This window comes from Lepidochelys kempii, chromosome 6, assembly GCF_965140265.1.
Source record: "Lepidochelys kempii isolate rLepKem1 chromosome 6, rLepKem1.hap2, whole genome shotgun sequence".
In the NCBI taxonomy this organism is placed as follows: Eukaryota; Metazoa; Chordata; order Testudines; family Cheloniidae; genus Lepidochelys; species Lepidochelys kempii.
Window position 1 is genome coordinate 17,003,712 of NC_133261.1, and position 20,326 is coordinate 17,024,037.

Consider the following 20,326-nt stretch of genomic DNA (forward strand, 5'->3'; position numbering starts at 1 on the left):
GTTTAAATCCCCTGGTTTTTTCATTTTTGTCGGGAAGGAAGTATAAGTGGAACATTTACTCCTCACGCATTCCTCCACTAAGCAGATTGGGCAACTTTTGTGCTTGTCACTTATAGAGATCACAGCTCTGCATGTTGGCACATTATTTGAAACCTGTAGATTGCTGCATAGTAAACACTGTGACGGGGTCCCGGGTGTGTAAATGGGGACTGTGGGACCGCTGTGTCGCCTTTAGTCACTATTCTGGGTTTCCCAGACAAGAGTATCTTGATCTTATCAAAACCCTTTTGGCATGCCTCTGACTAAACCACCTTATTGGGTTGGTGCTTTTTGCACAAGTCTGTGATGGGGGATATAATGTTGCTGAACTCACACACAAATCTTCTGTAATAGTTTGTTAGGCCTATGAATGATTGGAACTGCCATTTAGTTTGAGGCACAGAGGCCAATTTACGTCTTCTACTTTGAGCGGCTCAGGGATATTTGTCCCCCTCCAACTCAATGTCCTAAATAAGGGACTTTGGCTGCTCCTATTTTGCATGTAGAAGGTTTTATGATTAGACCAGCCTCTTTGAGCTGTCAAAGCACGATTCCCTGGTGGTGTCCCATGAGTTACTGAACATCATCTATGTTACTATGTCATCTATTGTATGCCCAGTTACTATGTCATCTATGTATGCCCTTGCAAAATTTTGTAAACCACTTAGCACTTTGTTGACCAGTCTCTGGAAGGTTGCACCAACATTGACCAGACCAAAAGGTAACATTGTGAATTCATAGAGGCCAATGTCAGTGATAAAAGTGGATTTTTTCTGTGCAGCCTCATCCAGAAGGATTTGGCAGTAACCTCGAGTTAGATCAAAAGTACTGAGCTATTTGGCTTTGCTCAGTATATCCAGCATGTCATCAATCCTAGGGAAAGGGTATGCATCTGGTACTGTAACAGCATTACATTTTCTGTAGTTGACACAGACTCTTAGTTTTGTCCTTTGTAGGGACCAAGACTACAGGGGATGCCCAAGAGCTGTCAGACTCCTTAATCACTCCCAGATCCAACATATTGTCTAGCTCTGTACAGATTTGTTCTTTCACCTTGTCAGTGACCATGTAAGGCCTGAAAGGGGGTGGTTGTATCCTTTTTGTAAGGATTTTGTGGGTTAACGTGTGTTTTTCCTGGCTTGTTGGAAAACACCTCACTGTATCCTGGTAGCACTGATAATACTTCCCCCCCCCTTTCAGTTGGCGTTAACTCACTGCAGATTTCAACGTTTTCTATGGTTGAACCCTCTTGGCATTCAGCCATTAAATCAATAAGGGGATGTGCCTCCATTTCCCCTTCCATGCAACAGATCAGGTTTGTTATGGCTTCCCTACTGTGATAGGCTTTCAGCCTGTTCGCATGCACAAGCTGTGAGACAGCATCATCAAGGGGCTTTTTAACTTGATACGTGTCCTCATTTGCCACTTCTACTACCTCAAAGGGTCCCTCCCAAGAGTTTTGCATCTTATATTTTTTCACTGGACTTAACACCATCACCAAATCCCCCATTTCAAACATGCATTTACAAGTATTTTTGTAATGCCATGCCTTTTGTTTGGACTGACTGTCTTGGAGATTGGTTTAACGATTTCCATCATGTCTTTTAATTCTTTCCTGAACCTCTGAACGTATTCAGTCACTGGTTCTTCATTTACTTCAGTGTTCCCCTCCCAGAGATCTCTAATGAGATCAAGGGGCCCCCTCATTTTTCTTCCATACAAAAGATCAAATTGGGACAACCCTGTGGAATCTTGGGGTACCTCCCTGTATGCATACAACAGAAATGGTAATAACTTATCCCAATTTTGGCCCCTTTTCTTAGTGTACTTCTCTAGCATGGATTTTAAGGTCCCATTGAACCTTTCCACCAAGCCACTGGCCTGTGGGTGATATGGGGTAGTTTTAAGCTGTTTCACCCCACACAACTTCCATAGCTCGTTGAAAAGTTGTGACATGAAATTTTCCCCTCTATCAGACAAAATCTCTTTAGGGAAACCCACTCTGCTGAATATAGTGAGAAGGGTCTTTGCCACAGTCTCAGCTTCAACATTAGTCAGAGCAACTGCTTCAGGGTACCTGGTGGCAAATTCCACTACTATTAAGATATACCTGTTCCCTCTCTGGGTGAGATGCTGCATAAGGACCACGATGTCCATCGCTACCCTTAGGAATGCCTCCTGTATCATGGGCAAGCGACACAGAGGAACTTTCTGAGGTCCTACAGGTTTCTTGCTGTCCTGGCACAATTCACAAGACCCGCAATAATCTTTTACATCATTCTGTATTCCTGGCCAGTAGAAATTTCTCTTTAGCCTGTCATATGTTCTCTGTACCCCCAAGTAAACAGCAAAAGGACTATCATGTGCTAGCCACATTAATTCCCCACAGTGTTGGCTGGGTACAAGCAACTGCTTAAAGGGCTGCCCGGGGCTTTTGTTCTTTCCCACAGGAGCCTCTCTATACAATTTCCCATGCGCTTTAAAAAACTTCTTCCCGTTCCCCTTGGTTTTGCAGCTGAGCAAAAGACAGACAGCTAACAACTGGGACAGCATCCTCAGTCACAGACAACATTTCCCCTGCCCTTGGCCCTGAGTGTATGCGGTCTTCCTCAGGCGTGGAGGAGTTCATCCCAGCCCCTCCCCCACCTGAAAGCAGGCTGCTGCCTTCTGCTGCAGGAGAAACAGAGAGACTTTCTCCATTCCCCTGAGCAGTTTCTGGGGCCTCAACACTTTCCTCCGGAAACCCAATATACTGGCGTGATATATACTAGTATACTGCCTGGCCAAATGGTAGAGATTGTTGGGCTCACCGGGTAGTGATCAATGGCTCCATGTCTAGTTGGCAGCTTGTATCAAGCGGAGTGCCCCAAGGGTCAGTCCTGAGGCTGGTTTTATTCAATATCTTCATAAATGATCTGGAGGATGGTGTGGATTGCACCCTCAGCAAGTTTGCAGATGACCCTAAACTGGGAGGAGAGGTAGATACACTGGAGGGTAGGGATAGGATACAGAGGGACCTAGACAAATTGGAGGATTGGGCCAAAAGAAATCTGATGAAGTTCAACAAGGACAAGTGCAGAGTCCTGCACTTAGGACGGAAGAATCCAATGCACCGCTACAGACTAGGGACCGAATGGCTTGGCAGCAGTTCTGCAGAAAAGGACCTAGGAGTTACAGTGGATGAGAAGCTAGATATGAGTCAACAGTGTGCCCTTGTTGCCAAGAAGGCCAATGGCATTTTGGGATGTATAAGTAGGGGCATTGCCAGCAGATTGAGGGACGTGATCGTTCCCCTCTATTCGACACTGGTGAGGCCTCATCTGGAGTACTATGTCCAGTTTTGGGTCCCACACTACAAGAAGGATGTGTAAAAATTGGAAAGAGTCCAGCGGAGGGCAACAAAAATGATTAGGGGACTGGAACACATGAGTTATGAGGAGAGGCTGAGGGAACTGGGGATGTTTAGTCTGCGGAAGAGAAGAATGAGGGGGGATTTGATAGCTGCTTTCAACTACCTGAAAGGGGGTTCCAAAGAGGATGGCTCTAGACTGTTCTCAGTGGTAGAAGAGGACAGGACAAGGAGTAATGGTCTCAAGTTGCAGTGGGGGAGGTTTAGGTCGGATATTAGGAAAAACTTTTTCACTAAGAGGGTGGTGAAACACTGGAATGCGTTACCTAGGGAGGTGGTGGAATCTCCTTCCTTAGAGGTTTTTAAGGTCAGGCTTGACAAAGCCCTGGCTGGGATGATTTAATTGGGGGTCGGTCCTGCTTTGAGCAGGGGGTTGGTCTAGATGACCTTCTGGGGTCCCTTCCAGCCCTGATATTCTATGACTCTGTGATTGTGGGGGTGGGTGAAACTAGATTCCCTGTACCACTAGCTAAAATCTATGTGGCATAGGAAGGTCTGGAAAGTGATCTGATTGTGTCAGTAATGGACATGCTAGTGGGGAATGACTTCTTCCACAAGGCTAGGACTGTTAGTTTGGTGATCAGTAGCAAGAAGGAATACTGTATTGGGTCCCCACAAAACTTGCTCGGTAAGATGTGGGTGTTCCTGTCTGGTTTCCCTCCGGGGCCTCTTTGCTGAGGAAAGCTGCACTAACATGGGCTAGTGGGGGCTTACTTTCCCTCAGCTTGGGCATCTATTCTTCAGGTACTCAGTGGACTTACAGAGGTAGCACCTTCTGGGCTCCTCTGTCTTGATAGGAGGTTTGAGATAGGAATTACCAGTAAGGGGATGTTTTTGCGTGAGGGGAATGTCTGTGATATGCTTATAAGAAGCACACAGGATCTTCTTCAGGGTAAAAGGCAATACGAAGCGTGTATTGAAGATACAACAATTAGCATATGCATTCAATCACACCACACACACAGAGTCCTGCCAGTCAATGTTATAGTTACCAGTCCAGAGTCTGGATCAATCTAGTGGCCAGCTAGGTTGATCACAGGTGGGGAGGAGCCGGGTTCTGTCAGTCGCAACATGATGCTCCGGGGAAGTCTTGGCAGGACGAACCCAAGTTTCATGGCAAGGCACCCTGTTCTTATAGTGATTTTCCTTCATTGGGACCAATGAGTTTTGCACCGTCATGCTGTAATCAATTGTTGTTTGACGAGTGCTTGTTTTCTTAAATTGTCCTTCTCACCCTTTATCTTGTTCTTTCAACAAGTTTCTCAGGGAGTTATCTGATGCTGGTTTTGATCACAGCTATCTTGTCCCAATTGATAGGTACCTGTCTCATCTTTAGAGTCGTCAATCTGCCCTCCTGTGATATTTCAATCGGGGCGTGTTACAGCCTCCTGGCACCCTTGCGTCTGTCTCCGGTTCCTCCCTAGAATGGCCTTCACACTTATCTCTTATAACACACATTCCTCATTCACACACAAAACAGAATTAATTTACACAGAACATTTTGAACAGGAACATCAAGTTGCAATGCAAAAGAAAACAATCATGGTATTCTTTTACTTATTTTAAAATGCTAAACCTACAACAAAGTGGTGACCCTCAAAGGTCTGTTACTGCCTTGAAATCAGTCCAGACACAAAGAAATTCTGGCTGATGCATCTCTACCAATAGTGCATTAGGCCACTACTTTCTGCTATTCAAAACGGGTGGCTGGCAGGATATGGTCACGTCATATATTAATACATGTTACATTATTATCTCATTATTCATTATCCTTCATTCTAAATTGTACAAAGTACAAACATAAAATCCTATTACTAGATCTAGACTCCCAAACCCTCTCCTTCTTGCTAGGGATAAAACGGGACCCTCCCTTCCCATCAGGTTTAAACCCCTCTTTTGGTGGTTTGCTTTCAATAGATGCCTATGTCTGTTCAAAGATGCCATCTCATCCACAGACTTTACATTTTTGTCCCATAGACACTTAACATATGCCTAGGAAATGCTCTTGAGCAACAAGATCAAACGTTCCCTCAAAGCTTGTAACACCTTTGCCCTTCACCCATTTTCCCATCAAATCTTCCTCCCCCCCGCCACATATTCCCCATTACACATGCCAATATCCCTCTTAAGATTCCTAAATTTAACTCTGTATGTTTCAGAGATAATCTGAAACCTTTGCAAAACAGTGTTTTTGAATTTATAACAGCATAAAGCATCCTTAATGGGCAGTTCATTGAATACATTTAGAGCTTTACCAGTTAATTTCACAATCAAGGTAGGAACTCTCTTGGCCTAAGGGATTTCATGCACTGCACACAGCCTTTCAAAGGTAGTCAAATATTCAGAAATATCATCTACTTCATTGTATGCAGGACATAAATGGTCCCAATTGTGGATTTTTGGAGTGGTGGGAATAGTTGGGGTCGATGGGTTCTGGTCCTGCTTCTCTAGCAGGTCCAGTTGGTGTTTTCTATCTCTTTCTTTTTCCTCAGATTCTCTAACTCTTAATTCTGGGGCCCTTAGGGTATGTCTACACTAGGGAATAAGGTCGAATTTATAGAAGTCGGTTTTTAGAAATCGGTTTTATATATTTGAGTGTGTGTGTCCCCACAGAAAATGCTCTAAGTGCATTAAGTGCATTAACTCGGCGGAGCGCTTCCACAGTACCGAGGCTAGAGTCGACTTCCAGAGCATTGCACTATGGATAGCTATCCCACAGTTCCCGCAGTCTCCGCTGCCCATTGGAATTCTGGGTTGAGATCCCAATGCCTGATGGGGCTAAAACATTGTCGCGGGTGGTTCTGGGTACATATCGTCAGGCCCCCCTTCCCTCCCTCCCTCCCTCCGTGAAAGCAAGGGCAGACAATCGTTTCGTGCCTTTTTTCCTGAGTTACCTGTGCAGACGCCATACCACGGCAAGCATGGAGCCTGCTCAGGTAACCGTCACCCTATGTCTCCTGGGTGCTGGCAGACGCGGTACGGCATTGCTACACAGTAGCAGCAACCCCTTGCCTTGTGGCAGCAGATGGTACAATACGACTGGTAGCCGTCATCGTCATGTCCGAGGTGCTCCTGGCCACGTCAGCTGGGAGCGCCTGGACAGACATGGGCGCAGGGACTAAATTTGGAGTGACTTGACCAGGTCATTCTCTTTAGTCCTGCAGTCAGTCCTATTGAGCCATCTTATGGTGAGCAGGCAGGCGATACGGATTGCTAGCAGTCGTACTGTACCATTTTCTGCCAAGCAGCCAAGAGATGTGGATGGCATGCAGTCCTTCTGCACTGTCTGCTGCCAGCCAAAGATGTAAAAGATAGATGGAGTGGATCAAAACAAGAAATAGACCAGATTTGTTTTGTATTCATTTGCTTCCCCCACTCTCCCATCTAGGGGACTCATTCCTCTAGGTCACACTGCAGTCACTCACAGAGAAGGTGCAGCGAGGTAAATCTAGCCATGTATCAATCAGAGGCCAGGCTAACCTCCTTGTTCCAATAAGAACAATAACTTACGTGCACCATTTCTTATTGAAACCCTCTGTGAAGTCCTGCCTGAAATACTCCTTGATGTAAAGCCACCCCCTTTGTTGATTTTAGCTCCCTGAAGCCAACCCTGTAAGCCGTGTCCTCAGTCGCCCCTCCCTGCGTCAGAGCAATGGCAAACAATCGTGCATCTGAGAGTGCTGTCCAGAGCAGTCACAATGGAGCACTCTGATGGGGCTAAAACATTGTCGCGGGTGGTTCTGGGTACATGTCGTCGGGCCCCCGTTCCCTCCCTCCCTCCGTGAAAGCAACGGCAGACAATCGTTTCGTGCCTTTTTTCCTGAGTTACCTGTGCAGACACCATACCACGGCAAGCATGGAGCCCGCTCAGGTAACCATCACCCTATGTCTCCTGGGTGCTGGCAGACGCGGTACGGCATTGCTACACAGTAGCAGCAACCCATTGCCTTCTGGCAGCAGACGGTGCAGTACGACTGGTAGCCGTCCTCGTCGTGTCCGAGGTGCTCCTGGCCACGTCGGCTGGGAGCACCTTGGTAGACATGGGCGCAGGGACTAAATTTGGAGGGACTTGACCAGGTCATTCTCTTTAGTCCTGCAGTCAGTCCTATTGAACCGTCTTATGGTGAGCAGGCAGGCGATACGGATTGCTAGCAGTCGTATTGTACCATCTTCTGCCGGGCAGGCAAGAGATGAGGATGGCTAGCAGTCATACTGTACCATCTTCTGCTGGGCAGGCAAGAGATGAGGATGGCTAGCAGTCGTACTGTACCATCTTCTGCCGAGCAGCCATGAGATGTGGATGGCATGCAGTCCTTCTGCACTGTCTGCTGCTAGCCAAAAATGTAAAAGATAGATGGAGTGGATCAAAACAAGAAATAGACCAGATTTGTTTTGTATTCATTTGCTTCCCCCACTCCCCCGTCTAGGGGACTCATTCCTCTAGGTCACACTGCAGTCACTCACAGAGAAGGTGCAGCGAGGTAAATCTAGCCATGTATCAATCAGAGGCCAGGCTAACCTCCTTGTTCCAATAAGAACAATAACTTACGTGCACCATTTCTTATTGGAACCCTCTGTGAAGTCCTGCCTGAAATACTCCGTGATGTAAAGCCACCCCCTTTGTTGATTTTAGCTTCCTGAAGCCAACCCTGTAAGCCGTGTCGTCAGTCGCCCCTCCCTCCGTCAGAGCAATGGCAGACAATCGTTCCGCGCCTTTTTCTGTGCGGACGCCATACCAAGGCAAGCATGGAGGCCGCTCAGCTCACTTTGGCAATTAGGAGCACATTAAACACCACACGCATTATCCAGCAGTATATGCAACACCAGAACCTGGCAAAGCGATACCGGGTGAGGAGGCGACGTCAGCGCGGTCACGTGAGTGATCAGGACATGGACACAGATTTCTCTGAAAGCATGGGCCCTGCCAATGCGTGCATCATGGTGCTAATGGGGCAGGTTCATGCTGTGGAACGCCGATTCTGGGCTTGGGAAACAAGCACAGACTGGTGGGACCGCATAGTGTTGCAGGTCTGGGACGATTCCCTGTGGCTGCGAAACTTTCGCATGCGTAAGGACACTTTCATGGAACTTTGTGACTTGCTTTCCCCTGCCCTGAGGTGCATGAATACCAAGATGAGAGCAGCCCTCACAGTTGAGAAGTGAGTGGCGATAGCCCTGTGGAAGCTTGCAACACCAGACAGCTACCGGTCAGTTGGGAATCAATTTGGAGTGGGTAAATCTACTGTTGGGGCTGCTGTGATGCAAGTAGCCCACACAATCAAAGATCTGCTGATATCAAGGGTAGTGACCCTGGGAAATGTGCAGGTCATAGTGGATGGCTTTGCTGCAATGGGATTCCCTAACTGTGGTGGGGCCATAGACGGAACCCATATCCCTATTTTGGCACTGGAGCACCAAGCCGCCGAGTACATAAACTGCAAGGGGTACTTTTTGATAGTGTTGCAAGCTCTGGTGGATCACAAGGGACGTTTCACCAACATCAACGTGGGATGGCCGGGAAAGGTACATGACGCTCACATCTTCAGGAACTCTGGTCTGTTTCAAAAGCTGCAGGAAGGGACTTTATTCCCAGACCAGAAAATAACTGTTGGGGATGTTGAAATGCCTATATGTATCCTTGGGGACCCAGCCTACCCCTTAATGCCATGGCTCATGAAGCCGTACACAGGCAGCCTGGACAGTAGTCAGGAGCTGTTCAACTACAGGCTGAGCAAGTGCAGAATGGTGGTAGAATGTGCATTTGGACGTTTAAAGGCGCGCTGGCGCAGTTTACTGACTCGCTTAGACCTCAGCGAAACCAATATTCCCACTGTTATTACTGCTTGCTGTGTGCTCCACAATATCTGTGAGAGTAAGGGGGAGACGTTTATGGCAGGGTGGGAGGTTGAGGCGAATCGCCTGGCTGCTGGTTACGTGCAGCCAGACACCAGGGCGGTTAGAAGAGCACAGGAGGGCGCGGTACACATCATAGAAGCTTTGAAAACCAGTTTCATGACTGGCCAGGCTACGGTGTGAGAGTTCTGTTTATTTCTCCTTGATGAAACCCCCCCCCCCGCCCCTTGGTTCACTCTACTTCCCTGTAAGCTAACCACCCTCCCCTCCTCCCTTCAATCACCGCTTGCAGAGGCAATAAAGTCATTGTTGCTTCACATTCATGCATTCGTTATTCATTCATCACACAAATAGGGGATGACTACCAAGGTAGCCCAGGAGGGGTGGTGGAGGAGGGAAGGAAAATGCCACACAGCACTTTAAAAGTTTACAACTTTAAAATTTATTGAATGACAGCCTTCTTTTTTTTGGGCAATCCTCTGTGGCGGAGTGGCTGGTTGGCCGGTGGCCCCCCCACCGCGTTCTTGGGCGTCTGGGTGTGGAGGCTATGGAACTTGGGGAGGAGGGCGGTTGGTTACACAGGGGCTGTAGTGGCAGTCTGTGCTCCAGTTGCCTTTGCTGCAGCTCAACCATACACTGGAGCATACTGGTTTGGTCCTCCAGCAGCCTCAGCATTGAATCCTGCCTCCTCTCATCATGCTGCTGCCACATTTGAGCTTCAGCCCTGTCTTCAGCCCGCCACTTACTCTCTTCAGCCCACCACTTACTCTCTTCAGCCCGCCACTTACTCTCTTCAGCCCGCCACTTACTCTCTTCAGCCCGCCACTTACTCTCTTCAGCCCGCCACTTACTCTCTTCAGCCCGCCACCTCTCCTCCTGGTCATTTTGTGCTTTCCTGCACTCTGACATTATTTGCCTCCATGCATTCGTCTGTGCTCTGTCAGTGTGGGAGGACAGCAAGAGCTCGGAGAACATTTCATCGCGAGTGCGTTTTTTTTTCTTTCTAAGCTTCACTAGCCTCTGGGAAGGAGAAGATCCTGTGATCATTGAAACACATGCAGCTGGTGGAGAAAAAAAAAGGGACAGCGGTATTTAAAAAGACACATTTTATAAAACAGTGGCTACACTCTTTCAGGGTAATCCTTGCTGTTAACATTACATACATAGCACATGTGCTTTCGTTACAAGGTCGCATTTTGCCTCCCCCCACCGCGTGGCTACCCCCTCAACCTTCCCCCCTCCCTGTGGTTAACAGCGGGGAACATTTCTGTTTAGCCACAGGCAAACAGCCCAGCAGGAATGGGCTCCTCTGAGTGTCCCCTGAAGAAAAGCACTCTATTTCAACCAGGTGACCATGAATTATATCTCACTCTCCTGAGGATAACACAGAGAGATAAAGAACGGATGTTGTTTGAACGCCAGCAAACATACACTGCAATGCTTTGTTGTACAATGATTCCCGAGTATGTGTTACTGGCCTGGAGTGGTAAAGTGTCCTACCATGAAGGACGCAATAAGGCTGCCCTCCCCAGAAACCTTTTGCAAAGGCTTTGGGAGTACATCCAGGAGAACCGTGAATGCCAGGGCAAAGTAATCCTTTCACATGCTTGCTTTTAAACCATGTATAGTATTTTAAAAGGTACACTCACCGGAGGTCCCTTCTCCGCCTGCTGGGTCCAGGAGGCAGCCTTGGGTGGGTTCGGGGGGTACTGGCTCCAGGTCCAGGGTGAGAAACAGTTCCTGGCTGTCAGGAAAACCGGTTTCTCCGCTTGCTTGCTGTGAGCTATCTACAACCTCATTATCATCATCATCTTCTTTGTCCCCAAAACCTGCTTCCATATTGCCTCCATCTCCATTGAAGGAGTCAAATAACACGGCTGGGGTAGTGGTGGCTGAACCCCCTAAAATGGCATGCAGCTCATCATAGAAGCGGCATGTTTGGGGCTCTGACCCGGAGCGGCCGTTCGCCTCTCTGGTTTTCTGGTAGGCTTGCCTCAGCTCCTTCAGTTTCACGCGGCACTGCTTCGGGTCCCTGTTATGGCCTCTGTCCTTCATGCCCTGGGAGATTTTGACAAAGGTTTTGGCATTTCGAAAACTGGAACGGAGTTCTGATAGCATGGATTCCTCTCCCCAAACAGCGATCAGATCCCGTACCTCCCGTTCGGTCCATGCTGGAGCTCTTTTGCGATTCTGGGACTCCATCATGGTCACCTCTGCTGATGAGCTCTGCATGGTCACCTGCAGCTTGCCACGCTGGCCAAACAAGAAATGAGATTCAAAAGTTCGCGGTTCTTTTCCTGTCTACTTGGCCAGTGCATCTGAGTTGAGAGTGCTGTCCAGAGCGGTCACAATGGAGCACTCTGGGATAGCTCCCGGAGGCCAATACCATCGAATTGTGTCCACAGTACCCCAAATTCGAGCTGGGAACGTCGATTTAAGCGCTAATCCACTTGTCAGGGGTGGAGTAAGGAAATCGATTTTAAGAGCCCTTTAAGTCGAAATAAAGGGCTTCATCGTGTGGACGAGTGCAGGTTTACATCGATTTAATGCTGCTGAATTCGACCTAAAGTCCTAGTGTAGACCAGGGCTTAGACGTGCTTGTTTCTGGTTCTCAGGTTCTCTCTTTCTCGTTTATCTTGAGATCCTTTAGCTCCAATATTCTCTGGTGCTCCCTCTCTTATTCTGCAACCTGCAGTCTAAACAGCTCCAGCTTCTCAATGGCTTCACTGCTTTCACTCATTTTCCTGCTTTTCTGTCCCTACTTCCCTTTCCCGAAATAAACAAACAGAAAATTACAAACTGGTAGCCTCCTCTTGACTGTCCTTAGCCACCACACCTGAATCTCACTTAAAATCCCTATACCAGTGTATGAAGTGCAAATCTTGCTCACTACAACACACTGTGTATTTACCCAGCTCATTGCACCACTGGGATCTCCCCAGGGTGCAGCCTGGCACTGTGGAACCGCTGTGCCCCTTTTACTCACTATTCTGGATTGTCTTTCACAATGACTTACTGGTGGCAAGCAACCCCTCCAGGTGCTGTTACCACTCAGTACAACCGCATGTGGAACCCCACACCCAGCAAGATTGCATGAATGCTCCCAGAGTCATTCATGAATCACACAGAGAAAGGCACCAGCCAAACCTCTGCAGCTCCCAGCCTAGTACCCTAGGAATATACCGTCTTGCACTGCTCAAGACCTTCTTTTTGGGCAATGCATGTTTATTAACTGGTTCACCACTTCATCAATGGAAAGTGGACATGCACCAGCCTTTGTGACCTGAGCAGATTTACCAAACAGTTCAGGCAAACTCACTGGTACAGATAAACAGTAAAACAAGTTTACTGGTTACAAAAGATAGATTTTAAGTTATTATAAGTCATTGGAAAAAGTCAGAGTTAGTTACCAAAGAAAACAAAATAAGTGCACAATCTAAATCTTAAACCTGTAAGACACTAGGCATTATTTAGACCAAGCAGTTTTCTCATCCCACTGGATATTGCAGTTCATAGTACGCAGGTTTCACCCTTGAAACCTGGGTCAGTCTTCTCTGTTAGAGTCTCCAGTCTTCTGAGCAATCTTGCTGCTTGCAGTGTAGGTAGGGGAGGAGAAAAGGCAAAGCCTGGGGCCACTGTGTTGTGTTTTATACCCTTAGTCCCTGTGCTTGGAAAACATAAGCCCACCAGGCATGTCTGGTGGGCATTGCTGAGTCACAGGGTGAAGCAATACCCCTGGTGTGCCTCCTGTGAGTGAGTCATTGAATTGAAACTCCTCTGCTGAACAATGGCTGGTGATGTCTGTTTGGCATCTGCCCGGGCATTGGTTACCTCCCTTGCTATTGTCTTTGGGAGAGATAATATCAGCACTTCCCAAACCCACAACATATTTTGGTGACAACCATACAACACAATTCTCATAGCTTCATATTAATTAAAGATATACATATTTATTCGGAACAGTGGGTTTCAAAGGATCATAACCTTTCCCATGATACCTTACAAGGCATGCTTTATATGCATATGACGGGGTGGGAGAGACCACGTCCAGTGCAGGGTGAGTTCACGCCATCCTTCAAGCTACCCTTGGTCTCCAGGCCATGAGACCTAAGGGCAGGAGTCTGTAGAGCTGCTCTGATCTGCAGGGCTTTAAGGCCCAATGGCCGGAGTCTATAGAATCGCCTTGTTTCACAGGGCAATAGGGTAATGTGACCCACATCTGGGGGGTAGCCCTTCTCTGGCAGGCAGTAAGGACTAGTGTCCAGAATCCACAGGGGTACCCCAGGGTTTGCAAGGCAGTAAGGCCCAATGGGCAAAGTCAATAGAGATACCCTGGGTCTACAGGGCAGTGGCCAGAATCATTAATGATCCACTGGGTTCACCAGCAGCCAGGTCTAGCAGCCCGAGTCAATGGAGATACCCCTCCAGGCGTGGCTGTATGGCCTAGCAGTCAGAGCCAATATAGTCACCCTCCGGACTCGGCTGTATGGCTTTGCATCCAGAGCCAACAGGGTCACATTCTGGGCACGGCTGTATGGCCTAGAGGCCAGAGTCAATAGGATGGCCCTCTGGGAGGGGCTGTAGGGCCTAGCGAGGGTGTGTGTGTGTGTGTGTGTGTGGGTTGCCACCCGGGAGGGGGGGTGGCAGCCAGGTAGGGGGCCAGGGCTCTTGCAGTGGCAAGTGAGTCCACCACTGGGTCAGTGGGGATCCATCCGCAACACGCTGACTTGTCCCCCCCCCGGGGCTACTTCCTACCTTGTCACTCCCATCTGTGATCTGTGCGTCTTTGGGGTCTCTGGATTCCCTCTTATACTGCTGCTACACTTGGAGCATGCCTGGTAGGGATGTGGGGGCGTGGCTTCCTTTACCCACAGTGAGGAGTTAACCCTTCCCGGTCCAGTGTGGGGGTGAGTTCACAATGTCACAATGCAATGTCATAATTATATACAAATGATGAATATGGGGGCTATAGGGCGCTCCCCTGAGGTATAGTGTGTCACAAACACCAGATAAACCACTACATTACTAACTACACTAAATTAAGCAACAACTACAGACAATACAAGAATTCCTGAAGGCTGATTAACCAAAACTTAAAGAGCGACAGTGAGCTCCAGCTCTTTCCCATGGTGGTCAGAAGGAACTGAGACAGAAGCAGCAACCTTGCCCCTTTTTATCCTTGGCTTGGTGCATGAAGACAGTGGGGGCGCATGTGCTGCCTGCAGATGTGGCTGACAGACTCTGACTTGAGTGCACTGGGTCCATATACACCTACAGTGGAATGTCTATGTGCTCAATCACTCAAAGGAGAACATGCTTTTTTTTTTTTTTTAATCCTTACATGTTTTTGGCCTCAATATTTGCTAGTAATGAGTTCCACAGGTGATTTCTGTGTTTGACAAAAATACTTCCCTTTCAATCAGTTTAAATTTGTTGTTTTTCAGTGTCATTGAAAGTCACCTGGTTCTTGTATTATGACAGAGGATGTGTGCATGGTGACAGAATGACGAAGGACCTATTGAGAGCAAAATATAGTGCTCAGCGGCTCTTAGGATTTGGACCTATTTGAATACAAGTATTAAGGATGATCCTTGGGTTGGGCTGAGTGTTGACTGGGGCAGGGCCAGTGCCGGATTAAGGTATAAGCTAACTGAGCTACAGTTTAGGGCCTCACAATATGAGGGGCCTCTAAAAAAACCCAAAACTGACTCCATTTAAAATTTTATCAAAACCGGTTGATAAATAAAGGAGATTTGGGAAAAAGAATATTCTCTCTCTATATAGACATTTTCATTCAAATATTATAAAAATATACACATCTGGCTACACAAATACCCACACCCTATCCTTACCCTTCACTAATTGTTTATTATTGACAGGCGGGAGGCCAGGGCTGAGAAAAAAACGATAATTGCACTTGTAAAATTACTATTTCTACAACTAAGTCTGCTATCAGTCTCCCAAGGCAGCGTTTTGTGGCCAGCTGTTCCTGCTAAAATTCTGACAGTGCCTTCATAATTTATTTAAATAAATAAAGAATTTAATATTCTCACTGCTGATAAAATCAGAGAAAATGTGAGGTCGGAGAGGGCAGTGTCGTGAAGCCGCCCTGCCACGCTCCTACTCGTAGGTTCGTGGGTTCTTTCTTCTTTGGGTCTGTACATACGGACAATTGTGTATTTTAGTGTGCACGTCACTTTCTGCTTCATGTGTTACCCATGCTTCACATGACTGAGTGTGCAGGTGATCGTCGTATGGACTTGGGTCGAGTGGATCTTGAGGAAGATAAATTTGTGTTGGCTTCCCGCCATCAGTTTTGGGAACCTTCACAGTAAATGTCAGAGTGCTGATGAAAGGATAGATAGAGGGTTTTGAGAGAAGTGAAGGAAGATATACATATATATCAAAATATTCTGAGTACTTGGTGAGCAAGTTATTTCAAACTATGTGCATATATGATTTATAAGCTATTAAAGCCTATAAAATTCATTATATTTGCTTGACTATAGACTTGTTTTTCTCACTTTCTCAATGCCTGTCTAGAGATTACCAATCTTTTTTCTGGTAAATTCTTTCCTTCTCTTTCATGCATATAGTTTGTTGTCACTCTGTGTGTCCAAGGTGTTTACATGAGATTAATTAGTGGTCTTTGGGGAGACAGAGGACAGAGAAGCAAACACGAAAAGAGATGTCTGCCGAGAAAAAAGACTGGGATTTTCTGCTTGGCAGGTTTGGAGCGTGCAAGATAATATTTTATAATAGGTAGTATGTGATGTAAAAATTCTTATATAGTCTTATAAATCACATATCATATGCATAATATATTGCATTTTTATAGTATGGCAAAAGAAAAATCCCAACAATTCATTGGTTTGTGGCAAAAATTAAATCAGGATAAACATTTGTCAATATATTTTATATCTACTGTGGATAAACTTTGTATTTCCTTAATAAAATTAATCAAACTTTTTTTCATTTATTCATATGAAAAGAAGGATAATTTTCCTTATTCACGGTGTAAAAAAATTATATATCCTCTCTTGTTTTCCTGTGAGAACATAGACAAATAGCAGTAACTTTCACAGAAATATCCTGGTGAAACAACAAAGGTTTTTGGCGTGCGCACACCCACCCGCACACACACATATATATTGTTGTTGTGTGGATATATAAATCTCAATATTTATAATACAAAATTAATTTTTTACTGGTTTCAAATTTTAGTACCAATATTAGGTAATTCAGCATAACTGTCTATAAAAAAACAAATCAATTTATTGGAAAAATACATTCCGCATACAATTTTCCGATGGTTTGCTTATTACCTAGGTGTAATTCATATCAATATAACTAATAGTTGAGCTTTAAGCTTGTGGGTTATCTGCAGCCTATATCCTCTATTGCCTCTTGTATCTTCTAGCGTCATCTTATATCCTCTAAGAGTCTCATAGCGCATTCAGAAAAGGAATTCCACAATTTAGATGCCCCAACAGAGAAGAAAAATTTCCTGAGAACTCTTCTAGTAAACTGTATTATTTACTATATTTTTTTATTTTGTATTTTTTATATTGTATTGTTTACTTCTACTTTACTTACATACGCAATTAGTTCAAAGAATTTGTCTACAATTTATTTTGTCATGATGTCATCGTTACAGAGAGGGCTGCTGAAAATGAAGATTATTATTCTATGTTTACAACTACACCTTTGTATATATCCAAATATAAAGCATTCATGTTTATATATTCAATGTCCTTTCTGTGAAAATAATAAATTCATTTTTTTTATGGTATGGGGCCTCTTACACTTGACATAGTTTAGGGCCTCAGAAGATCATAATTTGGCCCTGGACAAGCTGGGGTGGAGGTGGTTTTATGCCAGTGGAGGGTCTCTTCAGCCCCACCACAAATTAGAGAGGCCTCAGGACTATCCTAATTTGCACTTGAGTATCACGGCTTTAAGGGCCAGTGTGGCATCTTGATGCATCAAAAGCACAGTGGTTCTCTGGCTGTGGACACTCTACTAGGTTATACAGCCAAGGCACTGCCTGCAGTGGGACAATCCTTCTACCTGAACCAGCTCTACCCGACATGGGAAATGTCTAGCGTAGGGGAACTTCAGCTGGCCAAGTTGACAGCCAGAGTATAAAACTCAGCTCTGAATCAGGAGAGGGGAACTAGTTATGAGGAAGAACTTGCTGAAACCTCAGTGCAAACCCAACCCCTTTTTTAAACCTTTCAGCTGTCAAGTAGTCAAATCCAGGTCACCTCTCTTGTGTTTCAGTACGTATGAGGTGTGGAGTGACACAGTCCTCCGAAATGCACTCCTCTGGTCCTCTGTGAAAGAGACGAGAAAAGCGTACTCCAATCTGGGAGGATATGGTCAGCGCATTGAAACTCACATGATCTATGCTATGGGAATTCCATCCCTTGCACAGATTACTTCTGTCCATGGCTAGAACACTCTGTGCAGGGAGCTTTCCCTGGTTGGGTCAGTATATATCCCCACAGTAATTCTGCTTTCATAGCATTGAACTATACCCATTTTCACCTCACAAAAGACCAGCATATAAATTTAGACCATGATGTCTGGGGCCTGCAGAGAGGCCAAAATTTCAAAATTGAGCCTTGGGCAATTGTGACCCAGAGAAACCAGGGACTGCTAAATGCAAGGTTTCAGCACTGTAGATTCCTAACTGAGGGTAGTAAAAGGAAAAGAACCCTCTTGCATGTTGTTTGGTATTGGAGCCATCCTTGAGTGTATTTCTATCATATCCAGAACAGCATGAATCCCATGGGGCTTTAGGCCTTGATAATGCTTCACATTCAGTAACTAGCATTTTCCTATTGTGTTTGTTTTCTACAAATACTTTTTCCAGTGGAGATATTTTCAGTCACCCAAAAGTAACCCAGGTTGTCAGTGAACCACATTGGTGTTTAATTCCCAAAGACTGTGGACAGTTCAGCGCTCAGTTTGCTTTCATCGACCTGAAATAAATGTATTCAGAATGTTCCCTTTTGAATTGACAGCAACAGTCTGGGGAAAAGTTCACCATGGAAACGGTCAAGGATTGTCTTTGCCACCTACAGTTGCTATGACGAAAAACACCCTCACAAATTGTTCAATGGAGTGTAAAGAACCTTCTGTTCAGTGTTGATTCACCTTGGGGTTTCAGACCCCTCTCACCTCCCAACTATCATGCCTAGACACCAGGATGATGGGCATCTAGTAAAGAGTTTATAACATCTTATATTTATATTTTCTATTTCTAGTGCATTAGGGGCTCAATTCCCTTTGCACACTTGTGAGAATCATGAGTAAGTGGAATGACACTGGGTAAGACTAGTGTAAGTGGGAGGAGAATCAAGGCATAGATCATAATATACTAGAAGAAGTAATTCCATTACAATATCGAATATAAAAAGCAGACACTTGTAACAGGTCACTGACACTTTCTATTTCTATTGATCTAAAAATCTATACTTTGCCTTACTTTGTTGAGGCAAAACTCACTCATTTCCTGGGATTGAACTTTATCAGAAAAAGAAATGAGATTAAATCCAAACCAGTTCTCTTACTCAGGACTGGCTCATTTTAGGGTTCCTAGCTCAGGGCTGCTTAGGCTGCTCCAGGTCCTTTCTGCTGCAAATCCGAGACCTTTCCATCAGGGAAGAACATACTTTTTTTCCTTTTATTGCAGCCAGGTTTCTTATTGCTGGCAGGGCTTATTTCCAGGAGAGACCTGTGACGTTATCATAGACTCATAGAATATTAGGGTTGGAAGAGACCTCAGGAGGTCATCTAGTCCAACCCCCTGCTCAAAACAGGACCAACACCAACTAAATCATCACAGCCAAGGCTTTGTCTACCCAGGCCTTAAAAATCTCTAAGGATGGAGATTCCACCATCCTGCTAGTGAAATAGGGAAATTGGAAATAGTGAAAATTGGAAAGAGTCCAGCAGAGGGCAACAAAAATGATTAGGGGGCTGGAGCACATGACTTATGAGGAGAGGCTGAGGGAACTGGGATTATGTAGTCTGCAGAAGAAAAGGATGAGAGGGGGATTTGATAGCTGCTTTCAAAGAGGATGGCTCTAGACTGTTCTCAGTGGTAGCAGATGACAGAACAAGAAGCAATGGTCTCAAGTTGCAGTGGGGGAGGTTTAGGTTGGATATTAGGAAAAACTATTTCACTAGGAGGGTGGTGAAGCACTAGAATGGGTTACTAGGGAGGTGGTGGAATCTTCTTCCTTAGAGGTTTTTAAGGTCAGGCTTGACAAAGCCCTGGCTGGGATGATTTAGTTGGGGATTGGTCCTGCTTTGAGCAGGGGATTGGACTAGATGGCTTCCTGAGGTCCCTTCCAACCCTGATATTCTATGATTCTATGAAAATCCCACTGCCTCCAGCCTTGTTCTCCATGACCCCCAAGGATATGCTGACTACATCCAGCCTTGCTCTCCATGACACTGTATTACCCCACCGCCTCCAGATTCACCCTTATTGACCCCCTCCATGACCGTAGCTGCCTCCAAAGATTTACTTGTTGACCCATTTTTGGCTCCCACTACATAAAGCTATGCTCTGTTGGACCCCAACTGTTTTCAGCTTCACCCTCAGTCTGTAAGCAAGGGTTGGCCTGTCTCCCAAGGTCTGTCTCCCAAGGTCTGTGAGAGCGAGGGATCGTCCTTCAGGATAGGTTGTACAGTCCTTGCTTACAGACAGCCCCCAAACCTGAAGCAAATACTCACCAGGAACTACACACCACACTACAAAAACACTAACCCAGGAACCTACCCCTGTAACAAACCCCGTTGCCAACTCTGTCCACATATCTATTCAAGGGACACCATCATAGGACCTAACTACATCAGACACGCTATCAGGGGCTTGTTCACCTGCACATCTACTAATGTGATATATGCCATCATGTGCCAGCAATGCCCCTCTGCTATGTACATTGGCCAAACCGGACAGTCTCTACGTAAACGGATAAATGGACACAAATCAGACGTCAAGAATTATAA